The sequence below is a fragment of the Cetorhinus maximus genome, chromosome 17 (assembly GCF_964194155.1).
Source record: "Cetorhinus maximus chromosome 17, sCetMax3.hap1.1, whole genome shotgun sequence".
NCBI classification, from domain to species: Eukaryota; Metazoa; Chordata; class Chondrichthyes; order Lamniformes; family Cetorhinidae; genus Cetorhinus; species Cetorhinus maximus.
In genome coordinates this window covers 21,251,486-21,267,520 of record NC_135895.1, presented here as the reverse complement: position 1 = coordinate 21,267,520, position 16,035 = coordinate 21,251,486, and positions in this window count along the sequence as shown.

Genomic DNA, 16,035 nt, shown 5'->3' with positions numbered 1-16,035 from the left:
ATGCCAGGCAATGACCATCTCCAACAAGAGAGAGTCTAACAATCGCCCCTTGACATTCAATGGCATTACCATCACTTAATCCCCCACTATCAACACCCTGGGGTTACTGTTGACCAGAAACTGAACTGGACTAGCCATATAAATACTGAGGCTACAAAAGCAGGTCAGAGGCTCAGAATCCTGCGGCGAGTAACTCACCTCCTGACTCCCCAAAGCCTGGGGAGTGAAGGAATACTCTCCACTTGCCTGGATGAGTGCAGCTCCAACAACACTAATGGAGTTTGACACCATCCAGGACAAAGCAGCCCACTTGATTGATAACCCATTCTCAAACATTCACTCCCTCCAACCCCAATACACAGTGGCAGCAGTGTGTACCATCTACAAGATGCACTGCAGGAATTCACCACAGCTCCTTAGACAGCACCTTCCAAACGTTACCATCTAGGAGGACAAGGGCAACAGACACATGGGAACACCACCACCTGGAAGTTCCCCTCCAAGCCATTCACCATTCTGACTTGGAACTATATTGCCATTCCTTCACTGTGACTGGATCAAAATCCTGGAACTCCCTCCCTAACACCACATGGACTGCAGCGGTTCAAGATGGTAGCTCACCACCTCTTTCTCAAGAGCAATTGGAGATGGGCAATAAATGCTGACCTAGCCAACAACGCCCAGATCCCATGAATGAATCCAAAAAAATTTTGTGTATAGGTATGAAAATAATCAAAGAGGCTAATGCAATGTTTGTCTTTATTGCCCAACTGTTTTGATATAAAGAGGAGGAAGGTATGCTTCCATTGTACAGAGCATTAGTCAGACCTTATTTGCTGCACTGCACTCAGTTTTGGGTATTAAATTCATGAGTGAAAAATTTGCCTTGTTAGGCGTACAATGCAGCAGAATAACTGTCACTGTGTAAACAGCAGCAATACTTGGTCTTAAAGGATTCAACTATAAGGACAGGTTGCACAAATCTGAGCTGAGTTCCCTTGAGTTTAGAAGCTTGAGGAGTGGGCAGAAATTTATTTCAATTGCATATTGGGAGACCATAGCTATTGTATCCATCCTTCTGCCTCGGCACTGTCTGAGTGCCAAGAAGATAAGAATGTTATTGGAAATTATTTTAAAATAGAGTTCTAGTGGGGTCTGTGTCTATGCGTGTGTCTGTGTATGTCTTAATTGGATTAAAGCCAGCTGGTCTGGGTGCTTTGATGTAGCTGGTCTGGGTGCTTTGATGTATAGTAGTTTTGAGATGTTAATTAGATAAAAATAAGGTGGGTAGAAGGTAAAGTGTAAATTTGCATTTGTTAAAAGAAACCATTCAAGACTGCAGGTGAAATCTTACACCTAGCTAGAAGACACCAAGCAACATGTTTTTTTTTTGCTTACTAATAAAATTGGTGGAATGAAAGGATGTTATTGTTAGAAGAGGTAAGGTTAAAAGCCTAGTGATACATTGGAAGGTTTACATTCAAAGAGAAATGTTTAAAGGAGAAAGGAGATGGAGTGTAAGGGAGAGGCAGTTTAAGATCCAACAAGTGTGAGAAGCCTCCAGCCTGTAAGCCTCAATTCTGTCTGCAAGGACCCAAAGCTGAAAGAAACTCATTTCGAATGCAGCTGTCCAGGCTTTGCCAAAGGTCTGTTAAATCTATGAGTTTTAATGTTGTTTTAATGGGGTTGTAGCTGCAAGTCAGATTAATTAGGGGATTTTTGTAGTTATTATAGAGGTAATTTTGTAGACGTATGTATGTGTTTATAACCTTTCTTGCATTAATAAATGTTTAATTTTGTTTTATAAAAACCTCTTGAGACTCGGTAATCTTGTTACTAATGAATACAAAGCCTGCATCTCAAAACATACAAATTGCAAAAATAGGTTATGACATTTGTTTCAAGTTTCCCTCTGGGATTTGAACAACTCAGCTTTTACCATTGGCTGTGTTATAACACTGAGGCTGAACCAGATTGTTCACAACCTTGGAGTCTTATTTGATCCTGAGATAAACTTCTGACCCCCATATCGTCTCCAACTCTAAGACTGCTTACTTCCATCTCTGTAACATCCCCATCGCTGCCTCAGCTCATTTTCTACTGAACCCCTAATCCAAGCCTTTGTTGCCACTAGACTTGTCTGTTCCAATTCTCTGCTGACAGGTCTCCCTCGAAATTTGAGATCATCCAGAAAAGCTGATACCCGCATGCTAACTTGCACAAAGTTCCATTCACTCCTCACTCCTGTGCTGGCTTATCTACATTGGTTCCCAATCCAGTAATGCCTTGATTTTTAAATTCTCATTCCATGTTTTCAAATCTCTCCATGGCCTCACCCCTTCCAATATCTGTAACCACCTCCAGTCCTGCAAGTCTTGGAAATGTCTGCACTCCTTCAATTCTACCTCTTGCACATTGCCAATTTTCTTTGTGGTCATGGCTTCAGCTGCCTAGACACCAAACCCTGTAATTTTCCCCTAACCCTCCCCACCTCACTCTCCTCCTTTAAGGCACCCCCTTAAACCAAAACTCTTTGATCAAGATTTTGGTCAGCAGTCCTAATAGCTCCTTAAGTGGCTCAATGTCAAGTTTTATTTGATAATCATTCCTGTGAAATATCTCAAGGTGTGTTACCACATTGAAGGTGCTATATGTTATAGATAAACTAACAATTTATCTCATTGTGCAGCAGAATAATTGTCACTGTGTAAACAGCAGTTATTATACCCTAAAAATACTGTTGAAGCACTTAAGTGGTTTGACAGGATAAGGCACAATATAAATGCAAATGTTGATTTTTAATTCATTCACACAATGGGGGCGTCACTGGCAAGACTAGCACTTATTGCCCATTTCTAATTGCCCTTGGGAAGGTTCCTTGCCCTGGTGAGTCACCTCCTTGAACCGCTACAGTCCATGTGAAGGTACTTCCAGTGCTGTTAGGGAGTCCCAGGATATATTCCACATTAGAAGGTGGTGCTGTTCCTGTGTGTCTCCTGTCCTTGTTCCTCTTAGCAGTGGAGGTCGCAGGTATGGGAAGTGCTGTTGAAAAAGCCTGAGTGAATTGCTGCATTGTATCTTGGTAGATAGTACATACCACTGTCATATTGCATCGGTGAAGGAGAGAGTAAATATTTAAAACAAAAACAGAATTACCTGGAAAAACTCAGCAGGTCTGGCAGCATCGGTGGAGAAGAAAAGAGTTGACGTTTCGAGTCCTCATGACCCTTCAGCAGAACTGAAGTATAGTTAGGAGAGAGGTGAAATATAAGCTGGTCTAAGGTGGGGGGGCGGGGGGAGAGAGAAGTTGAGGGTGGGGTGGTTGTAGGGATAAGCAAGCAGTGATAGGAGCAGAGAATCAAAAGATGTCACAGACAAAAGGATCAAAGAGGTGTTGAAGGCGGTGATATTATCTAAGAAAAGTGCTAATTAAGAATGGATGGCAGGATACTCAAGGTACAGCTCTAGTGGGGGTGGGGTGGAAAGACTAACAAAGTTTTAGTTTTAGATTTAAAAATAATGGAAATAGGTGGGAAAAGAAGAATCTATATAAATTATTGAAGAAAAAGGGGGGGGGGGAAGAAACGGGGTGGGGATGGGGGGAGGGGGAGTTTAAGATCTAAAGTTGTTGAATTCAATATTCAGCCCGGAAGGCTGTAAAGTGCCTAGTCGGAAGATGAGGTGCTGTTCCTCCAGTTTGCGTTGGGCTTCACTGGAACAATGCAGCAAGCCAAGGACATACATGTGGGCAAGAGAACAGGGTGGAGTGTTAAAATGGCAAGCGACAGGGAGGTTTGGGTCTTTCTTGCAGACAGACCGCTGGTATTCTGCAAAGCGGTCGCCCAGTTTGCGTTTGGTCTCTCCAATGTAGAGGATACCGCATTGGGAGCAACGAATGCAGTAGACTAAGTTAGGGGAAATGCAAGTGAAATGCTGCTTCACTTGAAAGGAGTGTTTGGGCCCTTGGACGGTGAGGAGAGAGGAAGTGAAGGGGCAGGTGTTGCATCTTCTGCGTGGGCATGGGGAGGTGCCATAGGTGGGGGTTGAGGAGTAGGGGGTGATGGAGGAGTGTACCAGGGTGTCCCGGAGGGAACGATCCCTACGGAATGCCGCCGGGGGGGTGAAGGGAAGATGTGTTTGGTGGTGGCATCATGCTGGAGTTGGCGGAAATGGCGGAGGATGATCCTTTGAATGCGGAGGCTGGTGGGGTGATAAGTGAGGACAAGGGGGACCCTATCATGTTTCTGGGAGGGAGGAGAAGGCGTGAGGGCGGATGCGCGGGATATGGGCCGGACACGGTTGAGGGCCCTGTCAACGACCGTGGGTGGAAAACCTCGGTTAAGGAAGAAGGAGGACATGTCAGAGGAGCTGTTTTTGAAGGTAGCGTCATCAGAACAGATGCGACAGAGGCGAAGGAACTGAGAGAATGGGATGGAGTCCTTACAGGAAGCGGGGTGTGAGGAGCTGTAGTCGAGGTAGCTGTGGGAGTCGGTAGGCTTGTAATGGATATTGGTGGACAGTCTATCATCAGAAATTGAGACAGAGAGGTCAAGGAAGGGAAAAGAAGTGTCAGAGATGGACCATGTGAAAATGATGGAGGGGTGGAGATTGGAAGCAAAATTAATAAATTTTTCCAGGTCCCGACGAGAGCATGAAGCAGCACCGAAGTAATCATCGATGTACCGGAGAAAGAGTTGTGGGAGGGGGCCGGAGTAGGACTGGAATAAGGAATGTTCCACATACCCCATAAAGACACAGGCATAGCTGGGGCCCATGCGAGTACCCATAGCCACACCTTTTATTTGGAGGAAGTGAGAGGAGTTAAAGGAGAAATTGTTCAGTGTGAGAACAAGTTCAGCCAGACGGAGGAGAGTAGTGGTGGATGGGGATTGTTCGGGCCTCTGTTCAAGGAAGAAGCTAAGGGCCCTCAGACCATCCTGGTGGGGGATGGAGGTGTAGAGGGATTGGACATCCATGGTGAAGAGGAAGCGGTTGGGGCCAGGGAACTGGAAATTGTTGATGTGACGTAAGGTGTCAGAGGAATCAAGGATGTAGGTGGGAAGGGACTGGACAAGGGGAGAGAGAAGGGAGTCAAGATAACGAGAAATGAGTTCCGTGGGGCAGGAACAGGCTGACACGATCGGTCTGCCAGGACAGTTCTGTTTGTGGATTTTGGGTAGGAGGTAGAAGCAGGCCGTCCAAGGTTGGGCGACTATCAGGTTGGAAGCTGTGGGAGGAAGATCTCCAGAGGAGATGAGGTCAGTGACAGTCCTGGAAACAATGGCTTGATGTTCTGTGGTGGGGTCATGGTCCAGGGAGAGGTAGGAGGAAGTGTCTGCGAGTTGACGCTCAGCCTCCGCGAGGTAGAGGTCAGTGCGCCAGACAACAACAGCACCACCCTTGTCAGGAGGTTTGATGACAATGTTGGGGTTGGACCTGAGAGAATGGAGTGCAGTAAGTTCAGAGAGAGACAGATTAGAATGGGTGAGAGGAGCAGAGAAATTGAGACGGCTAATGTCACGCCGACAGTTCTCAATGAAAAGATCAAGAGAAGGTACGAATCCAGAGGGAGGGGTCCAGGTGGAGGGACAATATTGGAGGTGGGTAAAAGGATCCGTTGAACGGGGAGAGGACTCCTGCCCAAAGAAGTGAGCACAGAGATGAAGACGGCGGAAGAAGAGTTCAGCATCATGATGAGCCCGAAATTCATTGAGATGAAGGCGCAAGGGTATGAAACTAAGTCCTTTGCTGAGCACTGAACGTTCAGCATCGGAGAGGGGAAGGTCAGGGGGTATAGCGAATACGCGGCTGGGGCTGGGATTGGAAGATGGGGTGGGGACGGAGGGACAAGCAGGGGTGGAGGGTCCCAGATGGGTGTTGGTGTCGATGAGTTGTTGGAGCTTGCGTTCCTTAGCACTTGAGAGAAAGAGAAAAAGTTTCTTGTTGAGGCGACGGATGAGGCGAAGAATAAAATGAAACTGGGGGCACGCACAGCTTTGAAAAAGGGTGCGGCGGTGCTGCTGGAGGGAGAGGTCGAGTGTGTTCATATGGCAGCGCATGGCACTGAGTGTGGATCTCAGAATGCGACGGGAACAGCAGTCCGAGAAACGTTTTATGTCCCGGAGATACCTGTAATCCTGGGTGGGTTCGAAACAAGAGGGATGGAATTTCAGTTGAAATCCATGTGGGGTGAGTCGGAGACGGAGACAGTCACTGAGAAAGGAAATATGGCTGTGAAAGCGGGTTTTAGTAAACACCTTGTCAAACACCATTTTAAATATTTAAAGGTGTTTGATGTTATGTTCTTCTTTTCTTCAATGTAAACTTATCATACACAAGGATTAGTGAAACAATGATGTGGCTTCTTTATTTGAAGATTAAGACTATGTTTTTAGGAAATTAAGATAGTTTAAGTAAGTTATGTGTGCATTCGGATGTGTTAAACATTAAAGGTATACCTTATTCTTAAGGTTAATTTGTATTTTTGTAGTAGTATGTTAAGAAAAGGAGAAGTTGAGTTTTAGTTTCACTTTAAAAGATGCCTGCATTCTAATGAAGTTTTTTACGCCCCTGAGGGAATAAAACAAACAAGGTTTAAAAAACTGTGCTGTTGCCTAGCAACAGGAGGCCCCACAGAGACAGAAAAGTAGTTTCAATTCAGTTGACAGCAGTTTGAGTTCAGTTGAAGCCAGGGAGGTTGGAAAGCAGAGGGACAAGCTAAACTTGAAGCCAGCTGCCAGGAGAAGCTGGACAGGAGAGGAAACTATAGGAGAAGGTTCCAGAAGCTAAAGAAGAAAGTCCCCAAATCCAGGGTAGTGGAACAGGAAAGATCCCTGAGGACAGTCTAGTCAAAGGACAGGACAGGAATTTGGGAAAGGTCCAGTTCTGTGGAAGTGAACGTAAGGAGCAGAAAGGAGAGCTTCAAGCTTAAAGAAAAGAAAACTTCAGGACACAGATTTAAAGCAATATCGATGTGCAAGAAGCTAGAAGGTCCAAGGATACAGCTGAAGGTCTGTAACTCTTTACTATGGGCATGTGAAGCAGTGGTGTACTATTCACACAGCTGAGTCAGTGAGAAAGTGTGTGCATGGAAGAAAGCTTGAATGCACATGGTAATCTAAAGGAGAGGAACATTGGAAGGAGGATTCAAAACCCTGGAGGTGGACCCTTGCAGAAGGCATCCGAGAGAAAGTGTTGGTTTAGGCAAAGATTCCAAAGCAAGTTCTTCAAGAGTGGAGATTGGAAACCCTCATGTGAAAAATGGAGTTCAGTGAGACTGGTTGGCTCATGGTGTGACAAGCTTCTGGGGGGAGTTGAGGAGAGGTCCATAGCATTTGTTTGGGATGGCATCTGTCACTTGGTTTCAGTGTGGTATGCCTGACCACAGGTAGCCTATTGGCTTACATGGACTGTGTACTTATTGTGAACATTAAAATATAAGGTAGCTTTTGTAACTTGTGTTATCCTTGCAAACCTGTGTACATCTGTAAAGGTATAGTTGTGGGTGACGGAGTATTGTAATATAGTTCTTTTCTGGTTTAATAAATGTTTTATTCTTTTGTTAAAAGTTCATCAGCTGACTCCTGTGACTCTGTTCAGTAGCCACTCTCCACGTATATAAACAAAAAAAAGTTAGGATCTTTCAAGCCAGGTTCTACCCTGAGATCTGGCTTGTCCAGTAGTAACATTGACTGGAATTATAACAACATACAGATAATGTTCACTGGGAGGTGGTGAGGTACATATCTGACCTCAACCACTATCATTTGCAGGCTAACTTCAAGTCACAGAACGAATACATCGCACCTTGTCAAGGTATGCAATGATTGAGAGCAGTATAAGATACGATGTGCATGAACCTTTTAAGATAGTGTATCACCCCTTCCCCCTTTTTTCTAAAGGTTTATCCTTAAACTATTTAAATGAAAGCCAAAAGAAAATAAGTGTCTCAATGTATTTTAACACAGAGCAATAAATTTACAAGCCTCTGAAATGTATCAGTGGTTAAATTATCTGTCCAGACTTAGTCACAATGATCTTTGCTGGAGACTGCTGTACATTTTCAGAATGCTGGTTAGAGCCACTTTGTTTTTTTGTTGCATCTTAGATGGTGCTCTAGTTGCAATAGGACTGCCCAGTGTTTCTGGTTATGGTATTGTTCCGATTTGGCATCTGTTTCATCAGACTGTCCTGTCATCTGGTATTCATACTTTATACAATCTTGGTTCTGGACATATGCTGAAAATTTCTGCTGGATTCCATGTGCCATCATTGGATGTTGTATTCAAATTTTCAGCCTGATGTTCTGGTTGGGTATTTCATTGCGCGCATGCTGGTCACGGGCAACTCTCTTCTGCCCTTGTTTTTCAATAAAGGCATCACGTACTCCCGGAGAGTATCAACGAGTGATGACTGGGGAGGTTTGTCCGCTGAATAGTAATTCTGTGTTGGTTCTGCAGTATGAAGTTTGCAAGTTCAGAATGGTTATACACACACTGTGCAAAGTGTGCCATGTAGCCTCTTGACTATGCAATGTGCATTGCAGAGTTCAGTGATCTTGTCCCAGTGTAAGCACAGGGTTTCCAATGGTGCTGTTTGTGGTCTCTGATCCTCATCATTATCTTGACAATACAATGGATGGTGACCAAGGGCAGGTCCCTGCACACCAGTAGGCCTGCGATCACTGGACCTGTGGTCTCCACAATACAAAATATCTGAGGTGACCAGGGTGAATTTTTGTAGCAATGTTTAAGTGTAATGGATCCCAGGGACAGAATCTCCAAGTCACTGTAAGTGGTGAGTTTGAAATTGGTTGGTTGAATCATCACTTGCCACTTCTATGGGTAGATATGTTTTGGTGTGCAAAGTGGAAGGATGTTTGCATCTGCACTAGTATCCAGTTTTGCATATAGATTATGCTGGCCCTTCACCTTTGGGCATGTAATCTGGACAGTGGCAAGGCTTCTGTTGGTACCACGGTGCCAATACACTCTGTTGTTCACTGTGCTGAATAACTGCCTGGTCTGGTCTTCCTCATCATCTGACTGTGTAGCTTCACTAGACATTTGTGGATTGTGTCTTTATGCTGTTTGGTATGTGCTCTTGGTTAGTTAGAATGCTGTACCAGTCTGGCCTCTGGTTGTGGCCAGACATCTTGTGATGTTGAGCTACTTGTTTTGGCCTTTTCTTTCTGCATTGGTGCTTCTAGTGTCCTCTGGTGCCAAGTGGTGCATACAGCGTTAAAAGCTGGACATTTTCTGGATGCATGTATGAGGCTGCACCACCCACATTGCTAGCTAAGCTTACCTGCATTTGCTATTGTGCCAATGGTAGACAAGTTACACATAGCCTGTAGACTCTGTCTACCCATTAGTGTGGTTTTGTACTTGCATTCACTTTGTAATAGTGCTTCTACAGTGTAACCTTTGGGTTGGTCCAAGATTATATTTGGAATGCTTCCATTGGAGTAGATGCTATCGCAGGTTCAAATATTCTGTTGGCTAGCTCTGCTGCCGTAAAGTCACAACCACGCCTCTTTTCTCTGCATCTACTTATGAATTGATCAATGGTTTGTCGGTTATTGTCAGAAAGGCACAAATTCCACATGGTGTATTCTGAAGTTGAGCTTCACTTGTAATTGATCGAGTATTGACCATATTTTATCTGGATTTTTCAGATGACCACCGGACAGACATGATACATTCAGTCTGTACAAGTCTTCGTTGCCTGTGGACAATTATAATTTTTATGGCTTCTTTATCTGGTTCAGAAATATTGAGGTCCAGAAAACACAGCTCAAACGTTATCAGAGCAAAATTAATTCGGATAGATCATTGGTTGCCTTACAATTGAGTGTTGTAAATTTTGTGGTCATCTTTTATCAAGGTTTTTAATACTATCTGGAGCTTTGGACAGCTATCCAAGTTTCCTCCAGCTCTTTTAGCTCTGAGTTGCAGTACCTTTAGTGGCCACTGCCTTAGCTGGTCATAGGTTACTGCTTAACTGCAATTGTGGTGCTGTTGATCTCTTTCTTCTTCCCTGTATAATTTTAAACTCTACTTACAAAGCAGTGATTTAGGTGGGAAAATGGCTGCAGACTTCAAAAATGAACACAAACATTGAAAAAAAGCTTTTTTATGTTAAATATACAGGCTTCTTCTAGCTGTTCAGAGCTATTACTGGATATACTCTTCTTCCCAGCCCAGTCTGCAGCACTCCAACTTCCCCAAAAGCAGAATTAATGGACTCTCTCCTGTCTATAAGTTCTGTGTCCAGTGAGACCCCCTCCAAGGTTTGCTATTGAATTTCTGTTCCTGCTTAAACTTCGCAGCAGATAGACTTTTACTACTAAGCTCTTCCAAATTCGAACGACTTTACCAGGACCCATTGCCTGCTGCCTGGATCGAGGTGCAATCCCAAAAAGGAGGTACAGTGTGTAGAATCACAACAAAGCTGCAGAATCTTTACACATAGTGAGTTTTGATAGTTGTTTCACTTTCACACCTGTTCTTCTGCTGAATATGGAGGGGTTGAGGCTTGTATTCTGCTCAGTCAAATCTTCAAAAACTGTGCAGCCACCATTTTACATTGTTCTTTTCTCAATGTGTATGATTGGTACATAATCCACAATAATGTGGGTTCTTTATTTGAAGAGTATGTCTAATGTTCACTGGGAGGCTGTAAGGCATATATGACCTCGGCCACTGCTGCTTGCAGACTTACTTCAAGTCATGGTACCAATATCACACATTCTGTCAGGGTTTGTGATGATTGACAGCAGTTTAAGATGCGCTCCCTTGAAGATGTATGTACATCATATCACAACAGTGGATGGCAAGCCAATCAAGTGAGCTGCTTTGATTTGGATGATGTCTACTTACTTGAATGTTATTGGAGTTAGTCATCCAGGCAAGTGGAAAGTAGTCACACCCGTTGTCTGTCTGGTAAATGATGGAAAGGCTTTGGGCATCAGGTGGTGTCAATCAGTGCAGAATACTCAGTCTCAGAACTATTTTTATAGCCAGGTTATTAATATGGCTGAACTAGCTAAACGTCTGCTCAATGGTGAACCCCCAGGATACTGACAGTGGGGGATTCAACAAAGATAACGCCATTGAATGTAGAGTGGTGGTCAGACTCTCTCTTGTTGGGGGTTAGTAATGGCTCACCACTTCCGAAGCACATATGCTATTTGCCACTTATCAGCACCCGAGTGCTGAATAGGTCTTGCTGCATGCAGACATGGACTGCTTTGGTGTCTGAGGAGTTGCAAATGGAACTGAACACTGTGCAGCCATCAACAAACATCCTCATTTCTGACCTTATGTTGGACGAAAGGTCATTGAGGAAGCATCTGAAGATGGCTGGATTGGAACACTGATTCAAGGAACTCATGGAGATGACAACTGCAACCATCTTCCATTGTGCTAGGTAAGACTCCAACCAGCTGAAAGTTTTCCCCCTTATTCCCATTGACTTAAGTTTTACTAGGGTTCCTCGATACCACAGAGTTAAATGCTGTTCTGATGTCACACACACCTCATTTTATAAATGATTAGATATTCAGAATGCTTAAGTAAAATTGCTTCATGTACAATTATCTGGTTGTAAATAAATTGTATTTCCCCAAGTAAAGTGTATGTACAATAAATAATTGACTATTTGTGATGAGAACATTAAAAAACTAGTAGGCCACTTAGTCCCTCAAGCTTAGTCTGCCATGATCTTCTAATCAACTGCACTTTCACATCTTATTCCCCATATCACTCGATTCCCTTAGTGCCCAAAATTCTACTGGCCTCTGTCTGGAATATACTCAACAACTGAGCAACCACAACTCTCTGGAGGTACAGATTTCCAAAGATTAGTCTGTCCCATTTAGTCAGCTTTAAATTTATGAAAGGACAAAAAAAATTCTAAAAATATTCCCTTCAGAAACTACTCATAGGTTAATGCAATATCCATCGAGATGCTGTATGGAGCTTTGTAAACCAAATGGTTCCACTTTGATTCTGGTTTGTGCTGAGTCTGAGCAACAAATGTAGGTCACTGTTAACTTGGACTGGGCAGGAAATACACTCCAGATCAAAATGCAGCAACCCCTCTGAGTCCCACTTACCACCCCAACATCCCACAGTATGTATGCATGGATGTCAAGTGAGAACATAATGAGGCAACATCCCCCTGCTTCCCCCCTATCCCTCCCCATCTAGGTTCACAATGCCAGGAATAAAGATGGGGAAAATTAAATTATGGAAAACCAAAGTACTCTTCAAAGTCAATGACCAGGACACATGCTTTATTGTCATTTAGAATATGATCTTTCAGAAAATTAAGTTTCCAAACAAAAGCCTCTTCACTTCTGAAATACATTTAATTGGAAACAAAAGTTGCAAACAAGATTACCTAGCATAGCATCAAAAGCTTTCAATGCAAACTTGGAAATAGTTTTGAACAGCACGCGAAATGCAAAGTTTGACCTAAAGGTGATATTTATATGGCATTCATAGGACTTAAATTGTGGTACTTATTAAGGGCATTGTGCAAATATCTAATTTCAATATAAAACCCTTAGTGATATACATTGCTAAACAAAAAAAAAAGCCTATCTGCCCATCATACCTCTGCAGGCTCTTTGAAAGAGCCATCCAATCAGTCCCACTTCCCCACTTCTTCTCCTATTCTCTGCAAATGTTTCTTCTTAAAAGTATTTATCTAATTCCCTTTTGAAAATTACTAATTGTGTCTGTGCATTCAGGTTACTGACCCTTTTGGCACTGCAAACAGTTTCTCCTTATTTACTCTATAAAAACCCTCATAACAATTTAATCAATTGTTATGGTTCTAAAGTAGCAATCAAATTGATTCCATTGTATTGCGTTATTATGAAACTAACTGTAAAAGATTAAGTACATAACTAACCCATGAACATACACTGCAGGCAGTTTTGCCTTACTACATTAACATCCTTCAGAATCTTTTCATCATTTTGCTACACTGTAAAAGCTATTGACAATCTTGCTGGAAATCTCCGAGTGCAACTTTAACTCTCCTCCAAAACATCACGTTTTAAAAATATAAGTGATTAAGGGAAATTTTAAATTATTCAGCACTTAAAACAATTCACAAGAAACAGTTTTGTGATCAAAACATTTATAGGTAATACAAGTGAAAAGCAAAAAAAATAAATGCACATACATACCTACAAGAGTCCCTTCTATAACAATTCAAGTAAAATGGAGTCAATTTTATTACATTTTAAGGCCAAACAATATAGATATTAAAATATTGTTTCAAATTTAAAAACATCTAAATATCGTATATGACAATACAACTAACATCCAGTCGACAAGCTATCCACACTCCATTAGAAAACATGCTGTGAGTTTGGAAAATTCAGACAGTCTGCTAGGAGCATTGTAACAATTCTTTTAATAAGACATAAATGTAACTAATATGCAACTTCTTTTTAAAAAACAATGAGCTGTGTAATGAAGATGCTGATTCTTGCCAGGGTACAGTTATAAATAGTGAAAGTAGCACCTAGTACTTCTCACGAGTGGCAATTCTACATTTGCCCAAGACAGCGAATCTCAAACAGCTATTTGACCACAGAGCACATAATAGCCAAGTCTGATACCACCATCCCGGATATCCCCATATTTTAGATTTCTCCACAGAGGGAAACAATTAGGAGTTGGAACCCTTACAGGGTTTTCTTCTCCCTCACCAGTGGTGCCAAAACCAATTCGAACAGCCCAATGTTGCAACAGGCTGGGATTAATGAATTTACAGAATAGGAATCAAATCTGGCACCTTCTGCTTCTGGGCCAAATGGATTGTTGCTACGCCAGTCTTTACTGTACTCCACTAAGCAGCAGCTATTTCAGGGAAGCCCCCAGATCTTCTTGCATTAGTGCTAAATTTCAATTTAAAATCAACGGGTAAAGTAAAATGGATGAATTGTAAACTGGCTATTGCCCAAGATTAATTCCTACCCTTAAATGTCCATCACCAAGACTAACATAAATCAACAGAGACAAAGAAACATTAATTATAAAACATTGCATAAAACCAAAACATGATCAGAATTAGTTTTTCCCCCAAGCTCAAACTTCCCTTTTTGATCTTCACCCACAGGCATGTTTAAATAAGTAATTACAAAATAGGATATTTATTGTGGCAAGCAAGAATTCCTGATTAATGGGACAGATGATTATGGTAACATATATGTACAATATAGGAAAGCCTTATGCTGTTTTATATTGATTAAAATTTATTACTTTTGCTATAAATAGACTTGTATTTTGGTATAAACTATTGAAACTAAAATGGCCATCTATACTAAGTATCTTACTCATGCCATTAGGAATAAGATAAAAATAACTTAAGTTTAAATTGTTTCCAATAACAGCAAAATAGTTAGGGCATGCTTTCTCAAAAAATATAAAAAACGGCTGAATTACACACATGAAACAGTAGGTATTTGCATTTAGTGAAAATAATTGTTGCTCAGCAGCTTCAAAATTATGCAGTCAATCTACAATGCTCTCACCTACTTAAGGTGCTATATTAACATTTTGCAATACTCAAGTTTTATCTGCATTATACATTGAGATTCTGATATAAATTATGATCTTATATACATTTTGACCTTTTCTTTCTATTTTGACATGCTAGGAGTGTATTGGTTTAGAGAAATAGAAATGTAAAATGTACTTAAATGATACTAAATGTTAAGGCAATTCATCCCCCCAATTGACTAAAGCGAGATCATGGTGGAACATGCACTTATAGTCATCAAATATACAAACACCAAATAATTGTATACATGGGAAAAAATAGCATAAAAGTGACAAGTTTTGTTTAGAAACCACTAACCCAATAGCGAGTTTGGAATGGGTGTGCAGGTGCTGAAACAAACTCAGTAAGTTTGAACAGCAGGCTAGATCAATTGGTTTAAAATTTATTTTAGATTAGAGTTGAGAATTCAGAGACAGGTTTAATTTTATTAGCCTGTTTTATGTGCCAACATTAAGCCCAACATAAACATTGATAAGCAGGCAAAAATACATATAAAATACAAATAAACAATTCCATGAGCATAATCTACCCATGTGGTTGAGTGGTGGATTGACTCAGGCATTAAAGAAGCATACTGGGACTCAAGGTGTTTAGCTGCTCACTTAGTTCGGTTCAAATTTTTCACCTTGAAGTCTAATCACAATGTTGAAGACCTACAATTTGAGCTCAGGATCTTCATATAGTACCTATTACTGGATTAAGTATCTGATTTTAACCAAATTTCTCCACAGAACTTCTATTCAAACAATTAAACTTGAATAAGTACGTACATACCACTGGGTGTTACCTAACACAGTGACACAACTGCTAACAGAACAGGGTTTTTGATATCAAAGTGATCAATTAACTAACTTTCCAAGCCTATATGACCTAATGAAACAACTATTGCACAACAAAAAGCCTTCCAAGCTTCAAGTGAACCTACACAATAAAGAAGCATTACAGCAGAGAAAATCTCAGTATCAATTCTGCACTGTGAACATGGAAATAACATAGTGTTGGAGGGTTGATTTGATAAGGGAGATTAAGGTGAAGGAACCCTTAGGAGGAAGTGACCATAGTATGATAGAATTTACCCTGCAATTTGAGAGGAAAAAGCTGGAATCAGATGTAACGGTATTACAGTTGAATAAAGGCAACTACAGAGGCATGAGGGAGGAGCTGGCCAGAATTGACTGGGAGATGAGCCTAGCAGGAAAGACAGTGGAACAGCAATGGCAGGAGTTTCTGGGAGTAATTTGGGAGACACAGCAAAAATTCATCCCGAGGAAGAAGAAGGGAGGACGAGGCAATCATGGCTGACAAGGGAAGTCAGGGACAGCATAAAAGCTAAAGAGAAAGCATACAATGCGGCGAAGAGCAGTGGGAAAGCAGGGGATTGGGAAGCCTACAAAGACCAACAGAGGACAACTAAAAAAGAAATAAGGAGGGAGAAGATTAAATATGAGGGTA